The sequence below is a fragment of the Mixophyes fleayi genome, chromosome 1 (genome assembly GCF_038048845.1).
Source record: "Mixophyes fleayi isolate aMixFle1 chromosome 1, aMixFle1.hap1, whole genome shotgun sequence".
In the NCBI taxonomy this organism is placed as follows: domain Eukaryota; kingdom Metazoa; phylum Chordata; class Amphibia; order Anura; family Limnodynastidae; genus Mixophyes; species Mixophyes fleayi.
Genome location: NC_134402.1, coordinates 44,955,746 through 44,980,318, shown reverse-complemented (window position 1 = coordinate 44,980,318; position 24,573 = coordinate 44,955,746). Strand labels below are relative to the sequence as shown.

General features: G+C 38.8%; 1 protein-coding gene across 2 annotated transcripts in view; it reads left to right on the top strand.

Moving 5' to 3' along the window:
* LDB2 (LIM domain binding 2) overlaps positions 1–626 on the top strand; it is a 271,061-nt gene extending 270,435 nt beyond the window's left edge. For both annotated transcript variants that reach the window (XM_075194699.1, XM_075194698.1), the window contains one exon: positions 1–626. This exon is cut by the window's left edge and continues 1,559 nt beyond it. The gene's annotated coding sequence lies outside the window, so the exon portion shown is untranslated.
* The last annotated feature ends 23,947 nt before the right edge of the window (positions 627–24,573 follow it).

Sequence of the window (24,573 nt, the reverse complement as noted above, 5' to 3'; positions counted from 1 at the left end):
AGTATTAACTTACAATAGTTTGTAAGTGTGAAACTTTTTGTAATACTAAAAAGTCATTTGTGCTTTAAAAATGGAACATCAACTTCTTTTATATCTTTGTATGATTCTTCCTCTTGAAACTTTTTATATATTTTATTTGTTTGTTTGTTTTCTTGATTAAGAAATGCCATTTTGTTTGCTGTTTATTGGTCATATAAAGTTCACATAGATGAATCATACTCTATATTATTTAAGGCACATTAGCAATTGGAGATAATTAGAAATATTTTCCATGAAATATGACCTATTCATTTCAAAATAGTTTTTGGTCAAGGTTATTTCAAAAGCCATTGCAACCATTTTCATTTTGTGACAAATTTATTAAATTCACAACTTGTGTTTTATTGTATCTCAGTTGGCTTTGTTGCTATCTTTCATAGTATAATTCTTGTATAAATATTTTGTAAATCCCTCTATGGCATTTTTATTATTATTGCATTGTATTTATGTGGAACTTTATATGTCTAAATTTTTGTTTACTTTTCATATGACCATTTTCTGCACACAGTATAAGTCAATGTGTTATGAGCAATGTATTTCATGTTATGCTTTGCCAATTTGTGTGCCAATAAATTGTGCTATCATTATTGTATTGTATTTTTTAGTACACTATGTAAGCTTAGCTGACACTCTAAAAAAGTTGGAAGGGCTCTTAGCAAGGGCACATTTAACATTACAAACTAGGCTCAAATCTACACAACACTGCATCTAGAGTATCCGTACCATTTTAATTTCACCGATTTTACTTAAATCTCTGAGCTTTTTTTATTTAAAATACTAGCTAGGATGTGGCCTGAATATTCTCTAGTGAAATATATTGAATGTTACTTTATATGAAAAATATAACAATAATAAGTGAACACTGGAGAAAAATGCAGTGCTCTTACTCTGCAATTCCCACTACAGCTTTGTACAAATGGGTGTTAGTGTATCCCCTTCCAATCTACCAAAAAAACAGCAAAGGTTTCAGCCAAGAGCTTACAGCCAATTGCAAAAACACTGTTGATAAGCAAAAGCACAAATGGCAAAACGGTTCCCCTTGTATTTGAATCAATCTGTACTGAGCATTTCCATTAACTAGGAAACTGCAAGTAAACAAATGCAATCTTTAAAGCTTCAGGTATAGATGAGCTTCAACACTGTTCATTGAAATTATACCCTTATTAAGCATTTGAGGGTCTCCAGCATCATTTGGCCTAAAGTGTTCTATGTGGAATTCCCCTTAACATTTGTATTCATCCCAGGATTACCCTATCCTACCCCAACCACACCATAAAGCAAATGAGTTGACTCTATCTTTGCCCCAACTTTATTTACAGATGAAAGATTCCACGGAATGTAGATTTACAAATACAGCGTGGAATGGTAATTTCTGGAATTGCTAAGCAAGAGTCAAACTCAAAGGTTGTAATGGCAAAACTTCACACCTCTGCCGAACGGCCTGTTCTACTGCCGACTGGTTCTCTGTATGTCAATGGCCGGCTGTCCACAAAAGGGGACATGATCTGTAAAGCAAGCTACAGTAGGGTCACCTCACACCATCTAATTAGACCAATTCATGCTACTTATGTAATTAGCTCTAATTGTAACGGTGTTGGGACTTTAATATGTAATTATGTCAGCTGGTTAAAGCAGTTTGATGAAAAGCCTTTCAGTTATTTTCAGATTTATTATTTAGCTCAGTGCTGAATAATGTTCATGGGACAAATAATATAAAGAAACGTCTGGCCTTATTGTATGTGCTGTAGGCTATGGAATAATGTTCTTTTCATTCACCATATTTAAGTGCCTCCCTCTTCGCTGTTAATGAATAGAGATAAACGAAGTTGCAGATACATTTCGATCAAATCTTGTGGAGGAAAAGGCAGTTTCATAAAGGTGCGACGTTCCAACAATACAATGTGTGAGTTACGATTTTGCTTTGCCATTTTGTGGAATAGCATTCCATACTGTATTTATAGATTTCACATTCTGGATTTCACAGAATACCATGAATGGCGCTGGCACAATGACCATATCAATTAAAATTCCTTTGTGGTATATTAGGGGCAGTAATAGAGATTCTTCATGGAACACTTAAGACCAAATTCCAAAATTTTCCACCCAAAACAGTTTTGAACATTTTGGTCATCTGTAGTCTCAGACAGTTGTGAAATTGTGCACATGAACTTGTAGCATATGCTTTGTTGATAGATTCTCAGAGTTTGAAGGAGAACTATTTATAAAAATGCACCACATTAATGAATCTTTACCTCATTACTATAGTTGTAAGAATTCAATTCTCAAATTCCAGGGTTAACAACTGTCAGTCAGTAAACAAAAAGAAGCCAAATATTGATTGCGCATGGTTGCACAATCCCTGGCCCCCATTTTATTGTGTTTGCTGCTTCTAATTTCACTTAGACAGATTTTGGTAAAGAATGATAATTTATCAGACAATGTTTGTCATTGTCTTTAAGAAGTATTTTTAAGGTTTAGGACACCTGCCAGAAACCTGCTCAGAATATTCTCGTCCCGACCAACACCTCAGATCCCATGATTCATCAAATTACCACCCGTGAGAGTGTCAAATAGAAACAGCTCTATTGACGGTTGTTGACCGGAAGCTAATTGAATAAGCTAGCTCCACTACTTGATGGAGTGGTGCTACCCAAGATTGTGGGAGGTCAGAACTAACTAGAGGAGTTTAAGTGGTACCTGTAGACTGAGTTAGTCTACTTTCCAAACTTACATACTATGAATAGGAAGGAAAAACTGGTAAATGACTACTCAGTAACCAGTCGTTGAAGTGGGCTGATAGTCGGAAATATATGCTTCTCCTTATTGACAGAAAGCTATTTTTAGGGCACTTGTGCTGTTATATGTAATAGGTGTCAGCGGCTTTTAGACTTAACCAATTTATTGGTTTTATTTCAGAATTTGTTGTAACAGATGATATATACATATATACGGTAGCTCACAGTTGATACTGACTGCAACAGACAGGCAGTGTGACAAGCTTATGCAGTTAATGTACTTAAATCTATTAAAGTACATTCATATATGCAGATGGTAAGCTTATATTGTGGGCAATGTCAGAGAACAGGTTGCTCATATATATTTTTTGTGCCTCAGGTCACTTTAAATAACTATATATAATTAAGAGGACACAAAAGGATGCAGCTCCAGTTATCACTTCTTTTTAGTTCAATTATCACTGGAAGAACCTGCTGAGAACCAAACTTCCTGTCTGTGCATGCTCAGTACAGCAATGCGGAAGGCTGGTGGCAGGGTAGGGCTGGTATATTTTAGCCCGGGGTGCAAGACTCGACTCAGCAGCTTATTAGGAACATTTTAAAGGAAAAAATGCAGGTGGCCAGTGACCCAGCCCAAGGTAGCCAACTAGGCGACCAGCCCATGGGGCAGATGCCCCCCTGCCCCCCAGCCCAGCCTGCCCCTGGCTGGTGCTGCCCTACTTCCTGTCTTCACTAGACCAAAGAGGACACCACTACAAAGTGGGAGATGGAGTGTAGCGCTCCATATTAACATGAAGTGGGCTGATATACGATATATGCTTCTCTTACTGCTTTTATTGTAAAACTATCAAATTCCATTCACTTATATTCCATATTACCACTTCTAAATTCCTACTTCGACAACTGTCAGTAATTAATCTGGCAATGAATGCAGCTCATAATTATTTTAAATGAGTTCCTTAAATAAACTTGTCAGCAATATAATGTTTTAGTTATTTTATTAGTAGCATATACTGATAAAAATAACATTTTGTATTTTTATAATGTGTATTGTTGCTTTGAATTTTATTTTATTTTCTGCACCATTGCAGTTCATGACTTAAAAAAGATTTGGTTAGATCACAACAAGTGGTAATTTAACTTGACAGCATAACCTTAGTCAAGAGAATGCACACAGAAGTGATGGCCTGAATTCTCATAGAACTTTAAAATGTTACAAATCGTTTAATCAAGTTAATTTTTCTTTTTTTTCATATTTTAATTTTCCAGTATTACTGTTATTTCCAAATGATCTAATTGTCAATGCTGTCAAAAATCATAATTAGACTAATACTTTATTACTAGAGCCAATTATACATCCCACACAGCTTACCAGGTAGTGCAGAATGTTTTTTAAGAAATCGTGTGATGATTGCCAAGTTGATGGAAATGATAGACTTGTGTAATATATGAAAGACGTCTGTCTGCATCGCACGGGAGAAAAGAACAATACTTCACGTCATCTGTTGAAGAACTGGCCTCAGCGGATATCGTACTCTCTCACTCCACTCTAGAAATAAAAGGAATTTGCATTCGTGAGAATAGAAAAGCTAAAAATGTTTCCTTATTGGGTATCAAACTGTGAAAGAAACCACTTCTTTTCAGACCTAAAAGGTGTTCAATTATGGAGGCGTATTAGTAAGTGAGAGGTAATTGCACAGGCTGCTCATTGTGAAGGCCTTGCTTGACAAACGGAAAGAGCATTTTTTCAGAATCATGCAAAATTGTCTTTGGTGAAATACACCAATGTCTGTTTCTGTTGCAAACACTTTTCTCCATATACACTCTCAAAATACTGAACATTCTGAAGATTAAAGAACATTTTGATCTTTCGTTTAAAAGTATTATTAAGAATTAGAGATGGGCGGGTCCGGTTCTCCGAGAACCGAACCCACCCGAACTTTGGGTATCCGAGTACCGAGCTGAGCAGCTCGGTACTCTCCCGCCCATTCCGAATCCAAATCGAGGCCGAACGTCATTGTGACGTCGTCGGATCTCGGGACTCGGTTCTCGCGATACTTCAACTTTATAAATACACGCCTCCACAGCAATCCATCGCCATTTGACAGAGGGAGAGAGCAGGGTGTAGTCATAGGCTAATTAGAGCAGGGACAGAGAATACCATATTGTTCTTGCAATTGCTCTAACCAAAATCGCTAGTGCAGAGAGGAGGATAGAGGTTTATTATTTTTTCTTCATATTTGGCACTCCCCAGCGCTTTTGGGGTGTCCCCCATAATTGTGCATTAATATTTCTGGCTGTCAAAAGTCATATCTGTCAGCAGTATCTACTAAATAATTTGTAGCACACCTCAGTGTTTTTGGGGTGTCCTCCCTAATTGTGCATTAATATTTCTGGCTGTCAAAAGTCATATCTGTCAGCAGTATCTACTCAATAATTTTTAGCACTCCTCAGTGTTTTTGGGGTGTCCTCCCTAATTGTGCATTAATATTTCTGGCTGTCAAAAGTCATATCTGTCAGCAGTATCTACTCAATAATTTTTAGCACTCCTCAGTGTTTTTGGGGTGTCCTCCCTAATTGTGCATTAATATTTCTGGCTGTCAAAAGTCATATCTGTCAGCAGTATCTACTCAATAATTTTTAGCACTCCTCAGTGTTTTTGGGGTGTCCTCCCTAATTGTGCATTAATATTTCTGGCTGTCAAAAGTCATATCTGTCAGCAGTATCTACTCAATAATTTTTAGCACTCCTCAGTGTTTTTGGGGTGTCCTCCCTAATTGTGCATTAATATTTCTGGCTGTCAAAAGTCATATCTGTCAGCAGTATCTACTCAATAATTTTTAGCACTCCTCAGTGTTTTTGGGGTGTCCTCCCTAATTGTGCATTAATATTTCTGGCTGTCAAAAGTCATATCTGTCAGCAGTATCTACTCAATAATTTTTAGCACTCCTCAGTGTTTTTGGGGTGTCCTCCCTAATTGTGCATTAATATTTCTGGCTGTCAAAAGTCATATCTGTCAGCAGTATCTACTCAATAATTTTTAGCACTCCTCAGTGTTTTTGGGGTGTCCTCCCTAATTGTGCATTAATATTTCTGGCTGTCAAAAGTCATATCTGTCAGCAGTATCTACTCAATAATTTTTAGCACTCCTCAGTGTTTTTGGGGTGTCCTCCCTAATTGTGCATTAATATTTCTGGCTGTCAAAAGTCATATCTGTCAGCAGTATATACTCAATAATTTTTAGCACTCCTCAGTGTTTTTGGGGTGTCCTCCCTAATTGTGCATTAATATTTCTGGCTGTCAAAAGTCATATCTGTCAGCAGTATCTACTCAATAATTTTTAGCACTCCTCAGTGTTTTTGGGGTGTCCTCCCTAATTGTGCATTAATATTTCTGGCTGTCAAAAGTCATATCTGTCAGCAGTATCTACTCAATAATTTTTAGCACTCCTCAGTGTTTTTGGGGTGTCCTCCCTAATTGTGCATTAATATTTCTGGCTGTCAAAAGTCATATCTGTCAGCAGTATCTACTCAATAATTTTTAGCACTCCTCAGTGTTTTTGGGGTGTCCTCCCTAATTGTGCATTAATATTTCTGGCTGTCAAAAGTCATATCTGTCAGCAGTATCTACTCAATAATTTTTAGCACTCCTCAGTGTTTTTGGGGTGTCCTCCCTAATTGTGCATTAATATTTCTGGCTGTCAAAAGTCATATCTGTCAGCAGTATCTACTCAATAATTTTTAGCACTCCTCAGTGTTTTTGGGGTGTCCTCCCTAATTGTGCATTAATATTTCTGGCTGTCAAAAGTCATATCTGTCAGCAGTATCTACTCAATAATTTTTAGCACTCCTCAGTGTTTTTGGGGTGTCCTCCCTAATTGTGCATTAATATTTCTGGCTGTCAAAAGTCATATCTGTCAGCAGTATCTACTCAATAATTTTTAGCACTCCTCAGTGTTTTTGGGGTGTCCTCCCTAATTGTGCATTAATATTTCTGGCTGTCAAAAGTCATATCTGTCAGCAGTATCTACTCAATAATTTTTAGCACTCCTCAGTGTTTTTGGGGTGTCCTCCCTAATTGTGCATTAATATTTCTGGCTGTCAAAAGTCATATCTGTCAGCAGTATCTACTCAATAATTTTTAGCACTCCTCAGTGTTTTTGGGGTGTCCTCCCTAATTGTGCATTAATATTTCTGGCTGTCAAAAGTCATATCTGTCAGCAGTATCTACTCAATAATTTTTAGCACTCCTCAGTGTTTTTGGGGTGTCCTCCCTAATTGTGCATTAATATTTCTGGCTGTCAAAAGTCATATCTGTCAGCAGTATCTACTCAATAATTTGTTGCACACCTCAGTGTTTTTGGGGTGTCCCCCATAATTGTGCATTAATATTTCTGGCTGTCAAAAGTCATATCTGTCAGCAGTATCTACTCAATAATTTTTAGCACTCCTCAGTGTTTTTGGGGTGTCCTCCCTAATTGTGCATTAATATTTCTGGCTGTCAAAAGTCATATCTGTCAGCAGTATCTACTCAATAATTTTTAGCACTCCTCAGTGTTTTTGGGGTGTCCTCCCTAATTGTGCATTAATATTTCTGGCTGTCAAAAGTCATATCTGTCAGCAGTATCTACTCAATAATTTTTAGCACTCCTCAGTGTTTTTGGGGTGTCCTCCCTAATTGTGCATTAATATTTCTGGCTGTCAAAAGTCATATCTGTCAGCAGTATCTACTCAATAATTTGTAGCACTCCCCAGTGGTTTGCGCTCAGAATGGATTCAAAGCAGTCCACATATGATCTAAATGAGCAACCAGGTTCTGTCACCAGTCCTGATGTTAGTGTTCCCAGTACGTCATCTGGCCAAGGCGATGTCAAACAACAGAGTGTTTTCAAATTAGTGCAAAAAACAAAAACCAAAAAAAAATTTACTGTATTGAAGCGAAAAAGAAGTGTAACTGAGCAAAAGTTAAGTGACGATAAAAAAAAAATTGCAAGCATGCCATTCTACACACGCAGTGGCAAAGAGAGAATGAGGCCTTCACCTTTGGCTATTAGTGGCAGATCCCAAAAAGTTACCCAGGCTACAATTGGTGCACAACTACTGTTACGCGTCAAAGCTGAGCTGCAAGATACCAGTGAGGCATTACAGGAGAATATTTGCTCTGATTCACAAATGACAACAATCCCTGTGGAGAGTCCATCCAACAGTGGGATGTCTAATCGTGAGCATTCTGCTGATGTGTGCCTTAATAGCCCGAGTGTAGCCGGTGATACCCAAATTGAGGATGCCACTTTGGAATTAGAAGAGGATGAGGGGGAGATTTGTGTAGGCGACGAGGGCGCTAATGAGGATGTTGATGAGGATGAGGTTGTTTGTGTAAGTCCTGCACCAGTGGCAGCAGTTCTGGCACGTGACAAGAAAAAGGCCATTGTCATGCCTGGGCATAAAACAAAAAAATCCACTTCTTATGTGTGGAATTATTTCTACCCAAATCCAGACAACAATTGTATAGCCATTTGTAGTGTATGTGAAGCCACAGTCAGTCGAGGGAGGGACCTTAACCATCTTGGAACCTCGTCTATGTTACGCCATTTAACGAGAGTTCATGGCAAAGTGTTGGGAAAAGCTGAAAGTTCTTCCCAAAAGAATACAAGCACTCCCTCATCAGCTAAGACCCTCCGCTCACCGACATACCGACGGCTACAAAATACACCCACCACACCATCCTCATCAATATCCTCAGTAGCGCTCGGAGTTAGCCCGGCATCCCACTTAAGGCTGGATGACTCCGGCACTATTATTGATTCCTCTGAAGAAAGCGTTAGTCCTGCTGCTGCTGTTGCTGCTGCTGGGGGTGAATCGTCATCCCAGAGGCAGGTGAATAAAATGAGCAGTCCTACATTTCAGCAATTAACTGTGAAACAATCATTTGCGAGGGGAAGCAAATATGACAGCAGTCACCCAGTCGCCAAGCGAATCACAGACGCCATGGCTGCAATGTTAGTGTTAGATCTGCGTCCAATCTCCACAATAAACGCAGCTGGTTTTTCACAGTTAATTGAGGTTTTGTGTCCGCGTTACAGAATTCCATCGCGACACCATTTCTCCCGTAAAGCTATTCCACAACTATACCAAAAAGTGTGTAAAAATGTAGAGATTGCGCTGAAAAATGCCATTCTGCCCACTGTTCACTTAACCACAGATATGTGGACAAGTGGAAGTGGCCAAACCAAAGACTATATGACTGTGACAGCCCACTGGGTTGGTCATTCACCTTCACCAGCAGGAACAGCAGCAGCATGTACACCACTACGTAACATTTGTCACAGGCAGGCCACTCTTTGTATCACCGGCTTCACTAACAGGCATACGGCTGACAATTTGTTACGCAAACTGAGAGATGTGATTGATGCATGGCTTATACCACTCGGACTCTCCCCAGGGTATGTCATTTCAGATAACGCCAACAATATAGTGCGAGCATTACAGCTGGGTGATTTCCAACATATTCCCTGTTTTGCTCACACCATCAACTTGGTGGTGCAGAGCTTCCTACGAAATAACCGTGAGGTGCAGGAGATGCTTTCGGTGGCCCGTAAAATTTCAGGCCATTTCAGGCATTCAGCCACAGCATGTAGGAGATTACAGCAGCTCCAAGAGCAGTTTAACTTGCCCTGCCACCAACTTAAGCAAGAGGTGGTAACTCGGTGGAATTCCACCCTGTACATGCTTCAGAGGATGGAGGAACAGCGCAAAGCCATCCAAGCATATTGCACAAGTCATGACATTGGGAAAGGAGGGGGGATGTATTTCACTCTTGCACAGTGGGGAATCCTTTCAGTGCTGTGCAAGGTGCTGAAACCATTTGAAGTTGTGACATGTGAGGTCAGTGCAGACTCTGCTAGTTTGAGCCAAGTCATTCCTTTAATTAGACTATTGGAAAAGCAGCTTGAGAAAATGAAGGAGGAGCTGAAAGCAAGCAATTCAGCAAAGTATGTTGGCCTTGTCGATCAAGTACTTAATTCGCTTCACAATGATCCTCGAGTTATTAAGATCTTGAACTCGGATCAGTACGTTTTGGCCACTGTGCTTGATCCAAGGTTTAAAACCTACATTGAGTCTTTACTTGTAAATGAGCGAGATGTGAACTTTTGCAAGGAGCTATTGCTCAGCAAGTTGGCCGCTGAACTGGGCCTCGGCTTGACGACGTGTCCTCCTTCACTTTCTCAAGCTGTTGCTCGTAAAAAATTAAATTTCCAAAAAAGAAGCAGGGAAGACACAGGGGGCAGACGAGAACAATTTAACATCTGGGCTGGTTTGAAGGATTTTTCAAAAAAAAGTGTCACTTTGCCCATAAGTCCATCCAATATGAGTATAAACATGCAAAGGATGGTGGAGGATTACTTTCAAGAGGTAGTTGATATGGAAATGTCAGACAGTCCCTTTCCTTACTGGGAAGAAAAGCAGGCCATTTGGAAACCCATGTACAAACTTGCTTTGCAATACCTAAGCTGCCCACCCTCCAGTGTGTACTCTGAACGAGTGTTCAGCACAGCAGGGAACTTAGTCAGTGATCGCCGTAGAAGGTTACTTCCCAAAAATGTGGAGAAAATGATGTTTATAAAAATGAACTACATCTTCCACGAGGAAGGCCTTCACCATCCAAGACATCCAAGCACTGACTGTTCTCTAATGGCGGATTCAAGCGGCGATGAATTGATAGTCTGTGATGATGACGTACACACTGATGAGGGTGAGGATGAAGCTGAAGATGATGCCGATAACATCTTTTTAAAACTTTCTATGTAAGTGTAGGGTGCAATCTACCCCCAAAGAGGAAAGGGACTTGTGGCATTTCCATATCACATACCATCTTGAAAGGCTGCTGTTAGGGCAATTTATCCTTAAGGGTAGGGTGTCATAGACAGAGTGACCCTAAACTGGCTTTGTCCATTTTTCATAATATTGTACAGTCTATAATGGCTGAATTTTTTAGTATTTTATACAAGTGGAGGGGGGCCTAGAGAGACAGAAACCAAACTGGCTTTCTCCATGTCAATTAATATTGTACAGTCTATAATGGCTGAATTTTTTGGTATTTTATACAAGTGGAGGGGGGCCTAGAGAGACAGAGTGACCCCAAACTGTCTTTCTCCATGTCAATTAATATTGTACAGTCTATAATGGCTGAATTTTTTAGTATTTTATACAAGTGGAGGGGGGCCTAGAGAGACAGAAACCAAACTGGCTTTCTCCATGTCAATTAATATTGTACAGTCTATAATGGCTGAATTTTTTGGTATTTTATACAAGTGGAGGGGGGCCTAGAGAGACAGAGTGACCCCAAACTGTCTTTCTCCATGTCAATTAATATTGTACAGTCTATAATGGCTGAATTTTTTAGTATTTTATACAAGTGGAGGGGGGCCTTGAGAGACAGAAACCAAACTGGCTTTCTCCATGTCAATTAATATTGTACAGTCTATAATGGCTGAATTGTTTGGTATTTTATACAAGTGGAGGGGGGCCTAGAGAGACAGAAACCAAACTGGCTTTCTCCATGTCAATTAATATTGTACAGTCTATAATGGCTGAATTTTTTGGTATTTTATACAAGTGGAGGGGGGCCTTGAGAGACAGAAACCAAACTGGCTTTTTCCATTTCTTTACATATTTAACTATAAGTGTAGGGTGTAATATACATTCAAGACGATGGCTGCATTGCCAATATGCATAGATGGAGAGGAAGACAATCTGTTTTGTGTGTAGAATAGGCCTACCAACGAAGAATTAAACTGTTTTTTTGGATGATTTATTACCTCAACAATTAGATTACTTGTCTCTAAAACAGTTGGAGCACTAAATTGGGTTAATTTAGGCCCAAAAACATGGATTTTCCCAAAAAATAGCAAAACAAAACCAAACAAAACCAAAACCAAAACCAAAACACGCAATGGCGGTTTTGCAAAACCAAAACCAAAACCAAAACACGACGGTAATCCAGATCCAAAACCGAATCCAAAACCAAAACACGGGGGTCAGTGACCATCTCTATTAAGAATTGACTAAACTAAAAGTTGGAGAACCAATGTGGGCGACAAATGTAATGGTTTGCGCACAGAAATTTTATTTACATATATTTGTTCTTCTCTTGACAAGTTATGTGGGATCTCCACCATTTCTGTCCCCAGACTTTAATTTTATGACTCTCTGTTAAGCATTATGAATTAGAAGGGGACAAAACACCCAGTGCCTGATTCATGTTCGGACGTAAGTCCCTTTTTGTGCCATATCTGGTGTAAAATATCTCAACTTACGCCAATGAATGCAATTGCTTGCAATACATGTTCGAATGCAAATTACACTTAATGCTGCCTACATCTTGAAGGGCGGAACGTAGGTCATGTACAGTACGGACGTTCCAACACGGATGTGGCACATTCAAGTCCTGGGTTTCTCTAAAGTACGCTTGTTTCAGCCGTATTATTTGCACCAGCTACAGGGCAGCTGTAAGTGCCGATTGATAATGCTGATGGTCACGGTATTAAAAACTACATGTATGCGTGTCAGTAGATAGCAAAGAACATTTGTATGCAAGTAAGAGCGAATATAAAATCGCATTGTATGTACGCATTAAGAACATACTGATTTATGTAAATAGTGTAACAAAAAAATAAAAAATATATATTTTTATAACACATATTTTAATTATAGCATTTTGAGGGTTTTTTTTGCATGTGTTCGGATGGGACTATATATTGCACATATGCATGTGCGTATCTTGCAGTGTGTTGTGTCTGTTAACATACACCAAGTAAGGTTTAGGCAGAGCATACTTCTCCCCAGATTTAAAATTGAAACTTATGAGAGCTGCTTGGATTTGAATATAGATGAAACTACGCTCAAGTTCCATGCTCATTTTTTGAAGGCAAGTTGCGTGCAGGTTGTGTCTGAACATGAATCAGACCCCCGATCTCTAACATGTTATTAGCTGCATATATAACTGAAATTACTTTTGGACCCTCTAGCTGTATGTTAAAGTGTCTAGTTCTATTTATCAGTTTAATAGAGTAATTAGCATGTACTGGACGATTCCTGGGCAATTTGCTACCTGCTGCATGCTCCCCCCATGTCCGTTTCATCAATAGGAGCAAAACAATAGATAATAGAATTTAAAGAATCCTGCAATTTACATTGCAATTCACCTAATACAGCCCTCGAGAGAAATTCACTGCTGCTCCTTAGACGTTGAGTGGAGGATGTGGACAGTGATCAGCGTTCTCTCTCTTCTGGTGGTATATTTACTAAACTACAAGTTTGAAAAAGTGGAGATGTTGCCTATAGCAATCAATCAGATTCGAGCTGTCATTTTGTAGGATGTACTAAATAAATGATAACTAGAATCGAATTGGCTTCTATATCTCCACTTTTTCAAAACTGCAGTTTAGTAAATATACCCCCTAGGGGTAAGTGTATGAAGCTCCGATTTCTGCAAGATGCCGGAAATCGGAAATTTAAAGCGGTGATGGCTTGTAAAGGCAAGCCATCGCCGCTTTAAATATCCCCTGCATAGTCGCCGATTTCAGGCAACTTACAGAAATCGGAGCTTCATACATTTATCCTCTGGAATATTATTCGGGAGAGTAATGATCACACAATACTCCCAACGCTTAACATCTATATATAATAGATTCTTTACAACAAGATGAAAGGGGAGCAGTGTACAGAGATAAAGACGCTATGGTAGAATAATACTACTTGGTGCACATATTACTTGGCCTCAGAAGATTCTCTGCACCCATAACCAATATTAACCTATCTGTCGAAACGAGTTTGATGACACCCTAACCAGCCTGTCCATCGTTTCTCACAAAATGTGGATTATAGCATGTGCTTTTTATAGCCCTTGCTTTTGTTCCCTAGCTCAACAGAGTACAACTGCAGTGTCTAATTACATGTGGATAAGGAGACATTGTAGCTCATTGTAAATATGTTTATTGTATATTGTTGATGTGGCAGTGAGGTTGCTATTCGTTGTCCTTAAAGTGAAGCCAGGTGGGTTATGGGTAGGGATCAGGTTGCAAGATACTGGTGAGGGGGAAGGCTAATTAGTATCCATTGTTCTCACAAGACTACTCCAGACGTTTGGTCTACAATCTGGCAGGGGAGTTTCTGTGAAAGTACAGCTCATCTCCACTCCCCTCTCCAACCCTCTAGTCCAGGACTCACTAATGTTGGACAGGGAGAGACCCGGGAGATTTACCTAGGGAGGGGAAAGCACTGTGGAAATTTGACTCTAGATATAAGGAGCCACTCCAGGGACGGGGAGGTGAAGTTCATTCTGGGAATTGATCGCTGGAAAGTGCAAGGTGGCTGGTGACTCTACCAGTAAAATACATTGGCAGAACCATGGGTCGTTAAGTCTGGACAGCCAGGTGACTGTAACTCCTTAAGGTAGTGGGGTAAGGGACAAATGATGTGGTGAACCTGCCTGGCATTTATTTACTGTGTGTACATAGTATTTTAGTGATTGTTTTTGTAACAATAAATGTACTGTTGTACTTTTCTAACTGCGTTTGCCTGAGGGACTAATAAGAACCTTAGAAGGTACGGGGTAGGATTCCCTGGCCTAGTAAGGCACCCGTGGGTGGCCAGCCAGAGTGAAGTGGGTAGAATTGGTCCAGAAAACCCGGTATCTTTACAGCCTATACTATTTTATATTTTCATTATTAGAAATTAGGATTGATATTCACACGTTTGCAGTTACTTTATGAGTTCCACTTCATACCTGCAAACTCACAATCCCATGACCCCCAGGCTGAGCTCAATGTAAGTGACTTTATTTTTATGAATGTATTTATTTGTTTGACGCTGTTTTTGACATTTATTTATTCCTACAGGAGTGTATTAAATGCATGCTGAAAATATAAAACAGCCCACTTGCTCATTAAGTACTTATTTTTTTCACCCGACCATATGCAGTTCTTCACACAGCAAGCTTTTCTTTTTTTAGTGTACACAAACTGTTTTACACACAGCAGGCGAAGCTGCTACTCTTTAATATACTGCTCTACATGGTCCATGAATCACACCGTGAAGGATATTTCCAAGTGGGCCTGTCTGACATTCAGACTGTTAGTTACAGCACAAGTAGAGAGGCAAAATGTCAACATAGGAAGATGGGGAATAGCTGTTTTTTATGTTTACTATTATGTATTAATTGTTTTTATCGACAGGTTATTGAATGTGAAGAAATTACGTGATGACAGTTATTAATTATAGCTAACAATTGCCCTTAAAGTGGAAAATTACCTTATAGAATTGTCCACTTCTCCTCTAGTAGAGCAACAGTGGTGCAGTGCCTGAGACTGCAGTGGTTTGGCAGCTACTCAGCCCCACATACGCTATTGTTATTCATATTTATCAATATAGCGCTAGCATATTCTGTAGCATTTTACAACTGGGTGCATACTGTGGAAGTCAAATAATTGGATAAAGTAAGCTAAATTGATTAATATTGTTTTACCGTGAGATTGCGATTAGTACACCACATGTAATGACGCAATCGCACGGATTAATAGCACACACATTTACATTCATGCTTACACTTGTAAATAGTACATATGTATTAAGGTTCCAATCCACATTTATTTATTAGCAAAATGCATTAGAGATTATTTATACATAGATAAAACTACATTAAAGGTATCTAAGGCTCAGGATATATGAAATGTATCATGTTTAGTGTCATTTTGATCTGCACATTACCATCAAGAATCCGCTACTATTGGTGAAGCGATCGCTAGTTATGGAAGATAAAGGATTAATGCTCAAAATTATATTGTGTTTGTAATGCAATTAGGTTGATTTAAACTGGATTAGGTAGGGAGTATTGTGTGATTAGGCACATGTGCTCAGCTGTTGGAGTGAACTGGCCCCCACTTTATCAGAGAAATCCTTTGAACTGACTTATGATTTGCACTGGATTGACCTGACCCCTGGACCATTGAAGAAAGACCTTAGTTTATCTTTGTGTACATTGTGACATCATCAGTTTTTTTGTTAACTGAAACTGCATATAAACTGGGCCAGTGTTAGCTCTATCTCTTCCTGACAACAGACAACATGATTGTATCTGAACCTGGGCCCAGGGGAAGCGCATGCGTAATGTATTCGGTTTATATTTTCCTGTTTATTGTTAAATCTTTAATGCTTCAGCATGGCTTGCTGTAAATCCTGCTATCTTTTGCTAATAAATCTCTTTGTGCGTTGGAACCACAATAATCGCATTGGACAATGTTTATTGATAGCGACAGAGGGAACATTATAATACATAGTAATTAAACAAGAAAACAAGACTGGATAAAACAGACGGACAGAGAGGTAAGAGGGCCCTGCTCGCAAGCTCATAATATATAGACCAATAGTGGGTATTGGTGCAGCCAGATTGCAATCATAAAAGTGCTTTGTGAGGCTAAGTGATCTAGTCACACAGGTCTGGGGACCGTATAGAATAGAGATGCAGGTGGGCGTCAGTGCCAAAATAGTGCAAATCTGCATGGGAGCATATGCATATGCCCATTTTCTGGGCATGCAAGTTAAGCTGCACAAACTGGTGTACACCCTACTCTGAATCAAACCCTTCATCTTCAATTGTGGGATCAAATGAAAAGACGGTGCCAGAGGGTGCAGAGAAGCAATTAAGTAGGTTGGTCGAGGAAGAGGATATGATTTCATTTCTGATCTTATCAATCTTGTGCTTGAAGGAGGAAGCAAGATTTTGGGCATGGATGGCAGACAGAATGGTTGGTGGGGGAGGGTTGAGAAGAGATTTAAATGCATTTAAGCGGAGATGATAGATTGGAAATATGTTTGGCACTATAGAATTATACTGAAAAGTATGAGACTTTCGCCAGCTTCGTTCTAATTTTCGAGAGAGATTTGAAGGCATTGTGTTTCTTTAGTGACTCATGGCTGATATCGTGCTCAATAAAGAGTGTAAAATGCAGTACAAGGCTGTTTCTAGAGTTTGGTTAAGATGTGGTACTACTAGATCAGGAGACTAGACTGTGGAAATTGGGGAGAGAAGTTGATGCAGAGAAGTGTAGAGCATTCTGCATCTATGAAAAGGGTTAGTAGAGTTCAATAGCAGAGAGGTTAAAGTAATGGAGGAGTGTTACAGTGATCAGGGGATGATCTTAGAAATCAGAAAGTCAACATAGTCTAGAGAAAACAAGATCAAAGCAGTGGCCATCCCGATGTGTAGAAGAGTCAGTCCACTGGGAAAAGCCGAGAGCGCAGTTTAGAGAGTACTTTGGAGACACAAGGAGAATGGGTGGAAGTCAAAAGATAAGAGATGAGAGAGCAAGGCAGAGAAATGTTCAACAAATTGTTGGGTTGATCCAAGGGGACAATAGAAGACAGCAATGTGCAAAGAGAAGGGATTGAAAATCTGGATAGCATGTACTTCAAATTATGGGAACGTGAGTGATGGAATATTTGGTAGAACTGTGAATGGGAATGCGGAGAAAGGAGTATAAGCAAGAAACAGCGCTCGTAGCTAATTGGTATAACTTAATAAAGTAATTCAGATCTGTAATTTCAATAAAATTGAAACTTCTAGTAAAACATATAAAAAACACATATAACACTTGAGCTCAAGGAAACTAAACATGTAGTAAATATCGTTAAACAGTGCACATAATATTTTTAGTTTGCACAAATGTAGTATTTCCAGAAAAATTATGAGCAGATGCAAAAAATGCAAAATAAGAATAATGAGTTCACCCATTCGCAGGAGCTGACACCTTATATCTATATGTTGTGGTGATAGCACCATGCAGATGCAGCAATAGTGCCCAAATAAGGAGGTCAAATCGGGATGATACAGTTTAGTCAACAGTATACTTGCAATATTTCCATGTCTCCATATGGATGGTATTCTCCTTCCGTCCAAGCGTTTACAATTCCCCAGTGACAGACTCCTTTTCAGGCACTCTTATTTTGTATTGCTTTACAGTTTCACAATTGAGATAAAATGTGATCTAAGCACAACTACAGCTTCTGATGCTTATGTCCGAGAGCTCTCACCAAATTTTTTTGACCATTTAATTCCTAACGCTTTTCCTTACTCATGAAGTGACTTAATCAAAGGAATGCTACAGTTAATAACATCCATAAATAAGTAAACCAATGGGTGCTCAACTGTGACTTTCTCTAAATAAATCCAGATTCTTGCAGACATATATCTGGGACCATAAGGCTAGATTAACCAAAGGGCTGGTGGGATAAAACCCCAGGCTGCTCACATAAGATAGGTCCACCAGATCCCCTCATTGAGTGATATTAAAAGGAGGAAAGGAGTATTACAAACCCACATCTTTGCCTGATTTCTGGCTTGGAGTTTGGGTGAAGGGGAGACTTTCGTGTCAAAGGGCTGCAGGTGGGATGGTGTCTGATTGGGTGAGCCATGTTTCTGTTATTACTAGAAGGTTGAGGCTGTTTCAGAGAAAGAGGTCATGGATGAAGCCTAGCCTGTGGGAGATGTGGGGAAGACCTGGATTTGATGATATATCACCAGTTAGTACAACAGAAGGAGAGAGATAAATAAAAGGATCTGGCATTGCCCTCCCCCATCTATCACTACTTCAATCCTTCTTAAATAGACAGCAAGATGGATCTTCCTCTCCTGCTGTTCCACATCTGCCAAACCACTTTGTAAATGCCTACATAGGCTTTAAATTATTCATCTGTACCTACAAAGTCCTCACCAAAACCACCCCTTCATAGATCTCAAATATCATCTTAAATACCCTCTCATCCTCTCAGATTTACCTGTGACTTGCACCTCACCTCTGGTAACCACCTCTCACATCTGCCTACAAGACTTGTCCCGTGTCAATAATCACTTATGTAATACCCTACTATGCCCAATTAGACTCTCCCACAGCCTTCAGTGCCCTCTTGAAATAAAAATGTAAGCTCTTTCATGAACAAGGCACTTGCTAAACTTTGTATTCATGTCTGCATTAATTTTGTTTACCTTGTCTGTCTGGCTTATCCTGTTTCTACCCTACTGCAGAGCACTGCAGAGCCTTACAAATCTTATATATATATAAAAATATATATAAATATATATATATATATATATATATATAGTATCGAAAAAGTAACCTATTAGACCACATTGCGACAATGCAACAAAGCGACAGAGTGACAAGTATTGAAAACATTACTTTATTGATTGTAAACAATTGTTTCACTGCTGGAAAGAAACCTCGCCATAACACGACATAACGACAACACCATAAAGCAATAATTCTTAGTTTCTAAAGAGCATTTTTGATCTTTTTACCAAATAATTTGCTAAGGTATAAAAGCTGATGCACATTACAAATTTGGTCCCGCTGTTCCCAGGTGACCTGGAGAATTTGTTCTGAGACTGCATTCAGACACCCCTGCACTGATTGGGATGAAACCAATACGAGGTTGTCTAGTTGGAACATGGCCAAGTTTCAGGGGGGTTAAGATCCTGTTGGTGTACACTGGGCAGAACTTTGACCTAGGGAGCCTGTTATGAGCCTTCCACTGGATGGATTTAGATGAAAACTTCACAGACTGGTAACATTGGATCCCAGAAGACATAATAGGGGGTTGAGGTCCCGGTCCAGTTGGTGTACACTGGACAGAACTTTGACCCGGGAAACCTGCTCTGGGCCTTCCACTGGATGGATGTGAAGGACATTTAATATAAAAACAAAAATGACACTAGGAAAACACCTAATGGGTACATTGAAGAGCTGCTAAGCTGTTAATTATTTTTAAAAGGTTGACAGTTACATCCAACTCATTGATAACTAAATAGCTTCAAGATTTAAACCCAGGCAATGCTGGGTACTTCAACTAGTCTTCTATATATATAAAAGAAGTTTGTTTGTTTGTTGGCAAACAGCTTCCACAGCTCTCAAGGTAAAGCTGCTAAATCTTACATAGTTATTTTTGGTTTCTCCCGCCAAACTGTCAAAATGAGAAGAATCGTTATTTCGGCCAATTTTTTGGGTGGGGAACGCTGCCCTTCTGAATCAAAAAAACTCATAAATACTTATGTGCAAGGGAGGGTGGAAAAATCATTGCTTCATCCAAACCCGGGGTAACGGGGAATGCCTAAGACTTGCAGTAGAGGCAGTCCCCAAGAAGGGGTGTACTGACTCTGAGACCAGGGCAACCAGGACGCCTCACTATGCTAGTGCGTCCTGGCTAGTGATAGGCAGCCGGGGTGTGCGGCTGTAATTAAATTATTGCTGCCACTTGAGTGAACTTAGGGGCGTGCTTTTGGCACCAATTCTCCTATATCCATGCTATTGATTCCTGCTCATAAGCTTTTACTACATTGAGTTAAGTCCTGGGGGTATCTGAATACCTGTGGGTGCATCCAACTCTACGGGAAAGGCGGCTGTTATAGTTTAAGAACTCTCCTGCTAGTTCTAAAAGCTTATAACAGTTACTAGGAAACCGTAACATCGTAAAGGATTATATTCTGGGACCAGGGGTGTAATAGCAATCTGACCTTCCACTGTTTGGTTTTGCTATTAGTTCTTAGCTGACTCGCATTGCTCTCTCTGCCCCCATTTTTGTTTAAATAAAAACTATGACCTTTTGCCAAATTTACATTGGTCCCTGTGGTTATGTATTTTTCAATTACAGTAATAGTAAGTCTGAACATGAGAAGGAGGTTTGGATGCAATGAAAGGGAGATATCAACTCTATTCAGTTCACTATTCAGTTTTTGTTTTTTTTTTAAATGAATCAGAGAAAGCAAATGTAATGATGACAAAGTTACAAAATTCTTCATTAAGACAGCTCACTGCAGACTTTGGCTAAAATTGATGAAAATTGGGACTGTTGTTAAGGGATTATTATAAAATAGACTAAAAATGAATTTTAAGGCTATGAATAGTAATATAGAAGCAAAAACAGCACAACATGACATTATTTTATTTATTTTTCTCAATTTTCAATTCAATTTCCAGATCCAAAACCAAAACCAGAATCTTTGCGTTTGTTCGAGAAAATCAGTAGCAAAGCCGAAACATAAAGTTGGGTTTGAAAACTGAAACATGAGGGTCAGTGCACATCTCTAATACATAGTGTTTATTATTTAATCGTTTTTTAACTTTTTTTTTTTTTTTATGAATGATCGATTATATAACTAGTCAGCCAAAAGCTTCACTTAATTTGATGAATGATACTTGGGAAATTCAAACATCTCTTGAAATGACAGTTATTCAATCTACAAATTGTTATTGTTTATTATTGTTATTGTTGTTGTTGTTGTCATGACATTTGGAATCTTTCAAGATTCAGTTGTGGCCCCCAGATGGATTCTGTGCAGTAGAGTTCCGTTGGAGGTAAAGACAAGTTAACTTCTCTGAAGTGTCGTCACATTTAGTTTGGATCAAAAACTAAGAAAATACCGGAGATGGGTAACTGCTTCTCCTGTGCAAAGGAGGAGGAGGTAGAGATTTCAACTCCCTCAACATCTGACTGTGGAGAGATAGAGGTAACAAAATCCAGGAGCTTTTTTCTTTCTTTCATCATAGCAGGATCTGAAAAATACTCAAAGGCTTAGGAGTATGGACTATAGATGTCAGCTCGGTGGGTGCTTGAGCACCCCAAATATTTGTGTTGCTACTAACCGTGTATATGCATGGCAACAGCGGGTGTGGGGGGATGGTTTTTGGCCATCTAAAATCATTTTAAAAAGTTGTCTCCTATGCTATGAAATACCAGATATTTGTGATATTTTATGGCATTTGATTTATCTTCCATATTCTCAGCTTTTATTGTATTTCTTTAAGCATAGACCTTGTATTTCATACTAACACAAAATGTAATCCATATTTATGTGTTCTCCACTTAACGCCAAATGGTTTGGTTATAGTTAAACCCTCTAATCTTTTCTTCACATCTGTTATGTTGGTGTCCATGTAGCCAGATGTTGGACACTTTTCTAAAAGCTTGGTGATGTGCTGTTAAAATTAAGTTTGGATAATCCCAGTTAATGTCTCTTAAGGAATCACCACTTTAGGGCTCAATGATCCTATTTGTTTAACTGCGTGTTCTGAACAATTTATATCACTGTAGCATTTAAAGACCAGTAGTTAGTGGTCGAAGTTGGCTGGTATATGGTGGTATGTCATACTGCCCCTTCTCCTACTGCTTTCATTATAAACCTATCAAATCTATTGGCTTCCATTTCATACTTCTCAACATTTCAGCTCTTGGCAGCAAGACATGGGGCGTGGCCACATCACAATTGGGGGCGTGGCCAAACCCCCATATGGATGCCTAGTGCTGTAAAGCTGCCTATTAGAAATCTCCCTTCTCCCAAAATTCCCACCCACAGGACAAACAGGACAGCAGGGCAGAGCACTAAAATGGGGACAGATGGGAGGTATCACACTTACCATACCCCCACTTCTAAATTTCCACTTTGACCACTGCCAGAAATCTAATAATCTAATATTGCATACCAATGATTCAATGTAATGATATCCTAGTTCAATTATGTTAAAATATAAAAACTACACATTTTGACTACATTTATGAGATCAATAAGTATAAAATATATACACTGTTTTTACCAGGGGCCATTATTATTCAACTGACCCAATACTTTTCGGATCAGATATGTACAACTGATTATTATTTAGTATTGATTACTGTATAGATATGTACTTTATTGAATACTACAGACCCATGTATTACATCATTTTATAGATAGATAGACACAGATATCTTGCTTTGCGCTATAGAAATTACATATATATACAATACTGTACAAAAATTTTAGGCAGATGTGGAAAAAATGCTGCAAAGTGAGAACGCTCTCAAAAATAGAAGTGTTAATAGTTTATTTTTATCAATTAACAAAATGCAAAGTGAATGGACAGAAGAGGAATCTAAATCAAATCAATATTTGGTGTGACCAACATTTGCCTTCAAAACAGCATCAATTTTTCTAGGTACACCTGCACAAAGTCAAGGATTTGGTAGGATTATAGTCAGGTGTATGATTAACCAATCATATCATCCATATGATTCAGGACTGATTTCATTCCTGAGAGACAAAAAAGTGTCCAACACATGATTGGGGAATAGTGACTACAATATTGTGCAACTATGAACCAGCATCCACAGAAGAGCCTGAATAAATCAGATAACTAGGAGTTCATAACAATGTCATTTTATTGCCCTTTGATATGATGTGTTAACCAAATATTACCATACTATCTATTGCTACTAAGTGAGGTCTTGTAAATGTATTTATTTGTGGACATTGATAGTACCTGAGATAAAACTTTCACTGACTATTTTACTTATTTGTTTAATTTCCCAAGGAATTGTCACCAGAACCCGAAAATTTGCGCGCAGATGAAGCTACAGCAACTAATGATGCCGGAAGACCTGTGCCCACCCTGTATGTCTATCGCACCACAGCATGCCAGGAATACATAGATCAAAGTGACTGGGTTCTGTGGAGACATTTGGACATTTATACTATAGAGGACATTATCTATGAAGATATGGTTCCTGGAGAGCTGATACTCCTGAGTAGGACACAACAACTGTCCATGGCGTACTGGGAGGAAGATATCCTGATATGGGTCCATGACTCATTCCTATAAATCTGTTTTTAGTTTAATAAATATATTTAGCATTCACAAATGTTCAAGTTCATTGTGTTAATCCAACATAATTTTGGTGTTTAAGCAAGCCTTCTTGACTTTGGTTAAGTATATAGGTAACTTTCATAACTTTGGCATTCTGCTAGCTCACTAACTAATAAGAGTTTTGAGTTGTGACTGATTTTAATTCAGGTTATTTGCGTTACTAAAACGGACTAAAACTGCACCTACCCAATCTATGTACAACACAATTTAATGCATCAGATGACAGCAGATCTTTAATGAAGTGCAATTGTGCACATTTGAGTCTTACAACTGGCCATCATTAAGACTGTCATTAGGCAGATACAGACAGCTTGCCAGATGTCTGTTCATACATAGCAGTATTGACACCAACTGGCACCAAGTATAGCCATCTTAAGAACCCGTACACAAAGGCATTTTCCTAGCATTTTAAAGGAGTCTTGCTAGTAGTAAAAATTAAAAAGATTTTGGGTTGTCCAAAGAAAAACTACACCTTTAGTAGAGCTGTTGCTAATTAAATGTGCTCCCCCAAAAAATAGGGGGACCTGCAATTGGAACCCCCAGTTACCTAAAGTCGTCTATAGATTTATAGTAGATTAATAGTGGAGCACTATTGAGAGTTATGGATGACTTTGGAGAACGTCTTTGAATTATCTGGCTCTCACTTTGGATAATGGGAGGAGTTCCCAGAATGGGGATTTCCATATTCCATGTAGGGGGAGGGACATATCTGGATAATTACAACCCTGCTTACTAGCTCTTATCTATCTTGCTATTACTTGACCAAATTTATTGAGAAACCTCAGATCTTGTTATTCATCTGTTTCTGGAGAATATCAGTGCTACATATATGTGGAATGTATTTTATTTTTTGTCTATAGAACCTATAACATTTTTATCAACTGACTTTATCAATGACAATACAAGTTCATTTATAAAAAATAAAAAATACTGTGACTCAGTAACTGATTAAGCATCGCTGCACCTAGTTTCACACACTGCACGTTTTACATTAACATATTATATATCTCTTACATTTACATTAACATATTATATATCTCTTACATTTACATTAACTTTTATATATCT